Below are 3,251 nucleotides of genomic sequence, written 5' to 3'. Positions count from 1 at the left end.
CAGTATGTTCTGTATTGCATTTCTTATGTGGTTTTTAAGTAAAAAGTGTAAAGTTGTTTTTTAATTTCCTTTTCATCTTTTGTTATGATGGCAGATGCTAAAAGCAACTTAAAAAAAAAATTCTAACGTGTATGTCTGTTTAAATGCTAATATAATTGAGATTTTGTAATCCAGGATCTTGTAACCGTAGTCCAACTTTTAAAAACACTTGCAGAAACTAGAACCATCTTTTGTAACTATCTTCAGGTAAGAGGATTTGCAGTATCTTGTGCATTTTGAGGCATATGTACAGCAAACTAAACTTTTCCAACTGTTTTCATGCTCAAAATACAGAAGAACTATAGGAATGGTATGAAATCCTTGTACTTCTTTTTTTTTTTTTTTGGAGAGATGTAACAAAGTATACACTTCAAAAATAGCACATGGAATTACTTCAAAATGAGAGGGAACAATGATAGTTATCTAATCCAAGATTTCCAAGAAACAAGCACGCTTTCAATAGAGAAATATTAAAAGCTATATTTTAAAAACCATGTGAGTATTTATTTAGTCAAGGCTATGTGGGAGACAGGTGAATTCTAGGCAGCCTACTGTATCTTTAACTACAAAATACATGGAAATAAAACTGACAAAGTTGGGAGGAGAGTATTTTTAATACTCTATTATATAATACTCCCTAATTTTTAAGGGCTGCTTAAGTGCCACAGAAAGCAAAATTATTTGGTTACTTCAGAGTTTATTCAACAAGTCTATGAAAACCCATACTTCAAAAGTATCTCTTTAATTCCCCCAATATCAAACTATAGAATAACCTCAAGCTGTTGAAAGAGTTGGGAAAGGTATGTTCAACTTTTCCTTTGTCATGCAGAGGTATTCTGTGCCTGTTGCCGTACAGGCTTTCTGATGTTGTGAGGATATCAGCATTCCATTCTTCCATTCCAGCATTCCTTGTATTACCTATGTTGACAATTTTTTAAAGCCTATTGGGTGCATTTAACAGGTGGTGTGGTATTGGGTTGGTTTTGGTTCATGCCATGTTTACTTTGGGAAGTAACATAACATAAGTAGGTGGGGTTGGGTAAGCTCTTGTTCTTACCACCTTTATCTTTTAACTTTGTGCTTGCTCGCTTCCATTTATTTTTTTTAAGGAGTAGAAGCGTTTTATTGATTTGTATGTCCTCTTCTAGTATTCACACCCCCCCTATTTTCAATATGACCTCCAGTCCAAACCTTACAAGCAATGCTCAGATGAACATGTTATGATGATCAATGAAATGAAATTAGCAGAGTTCTGATTCTCAGGTGTGACAGTTCTAGTATTTTAGTAAATGCTCAAAACAGTTCCATGTCTGATTTTCAAAAATCCAGGCATAGGAAGGCATCCCTAAGATTGATGTATAATGCAGTGAATAAGTCAAGATCTTAAATTGATTACACCTTCAATGGCAAAGAGCCAAAACACAGGTGAGGAAGTAGTCTATAGCTGGCTTGGTTGTAAAGATGCTGGTTGCATTGTGTACAGGTATGCAGGTGCAAGTGTGCCATGAAGTTCTCAACCTCGTGTAGTTTTGCTTCAGTATTGGAGGAGGCAATATCACAAACTTGTTTATATTGGATAATCTGTCATTAGTTGTGGATTAATTTTTTGGAGGACCAGTATGAAAGTGAACTCAGCACCCCAGAAGGCGTTGGTGTGTTTGGCAAAGAATGAGTTCCACTTCTTAGTATGTGCCACTAGTGCAATGTTTGCGTAAATGACATTTCCCCTACTAGTGAGTCATGCTTTGTGTTAATAATCTTTTAAAGACATACTAGGTGCAACTGGCTGATGGACAGTTTTAGCTGAGAGAGGAAAACAATAGTGGTTTCCAAAAGTTGTTTTCCTTGGCCTTTACTGAGACTGACCCAATACTTATCTACATCCTTTTTTATTCTTAGCCTGTAACCATTGGGTGTTTCAAAATGTTGTAGTTCTAGAAGTGCCCCCAAACCTTGAAGTCTTAAGATGTTTTGTGTATTTCCCAGCAGCTTGGTCTCACTATTGCGATGATGCCATTTTAAAATGTGATTCTAAGAACTGTGTATCTGTTCTGTCTGGGATGTTGCTGAGCTAAATAAGTCCATAGCTTTTGTAAGGGTTTTACTCTGTTCATGACAACTGACTGATGTTAAAAACGTGCTAGGTAGGTTAATCATAGTCTCTTTTCTTATCGTAAAAGACTGTTTCGCTAGTTTGGGACACTTCTCTACTTAATGACTGTGTCTGTCTGACATCAAGTAGCAAGTACTTTGTAAATAAGGATTGGAGAGAATGATGTGTTACTGAATGGTATCTGTAGTATCAGACAGCAGAGTGGAATGCACAATAGAAAGGGAAGACACTGAACTCTAATGATTGTGGAGAAGAACCGAAGTATATTTGTGAAGGTCTAGTTCAACTTGCGTTTGACAAGCTCTCCCTGTTGGGTCCAGAATCACTTCCCCTGACTTCAGCAGTATCAGTACCACAGTGATCTGCTTACAGAGCTCCTGCCAGTGATCCACTTACAGAGCTCCCAAGCTCTTGTGCTGACTGATTCTCCTAGCCCCCTCTTTACCAGTTTATATAGAGCTTCTAAGCTCTATGACAGAGCTTCTCAGAAGACTCAGAAGTAACCAGACATTTTGACTCTTGAATAGAATACCAGAACGTGTCTTTTTCAGTATGCATATCCAGTGTACCAGTCTGACTTGCTGGTAACATGCTTTGGGGATACAGTAGGTTCTACCCCACCAGTGAAACTGTTATGATGAGTCAGGACGAAAATCTGTGCACTTGATTTCTTAAGCTAGATCTAAAAAAATTAAGTATGTGACTGAACATTATAAAAGGCAATTTTCCTTTTCCAGTCAGTAAATGCTAGTCTTCCTCTGCAGGTGACATTAATAATTCTTACTGTATTGCTTTCTGATCAGGCCACGTAGAACCTGGGTATTCATGTATTCACTATTTTTTTCTACTAATTTTTTGAAATCTCAGCTTTTTGTCAAATTGTTCAGCAGTGGACTCTTTCCAGGTGGCATGATTTGTTTTCTTCATGGTCCTCCAATTAATTGTTTTCTTATGTAAAGAATGAAAGTAGAGAGCTACTGTTGCTCCTCTGGAGGTTTGAAGGTGCAACTCTGTGCTTGGTTTGTTCTACTGGACGTGCTGGTCTACCCAGGGGAGGAGCTACAACAGCTATGTTGTTTGTCATGCCTGATTGCTTTAT

This window comes from Aythya marila (assembly GCF_965140915.1).
Source record: "Aythya marila genome assembly, chromosome: 8".
NCBI lineage: Eukaryota > Metazoa > Chordata > Aves > Anseriformes > Anatidae > Aythya > Aythya marila.
Note: the sequence above shows the minus strand (reverse complement) of the source record.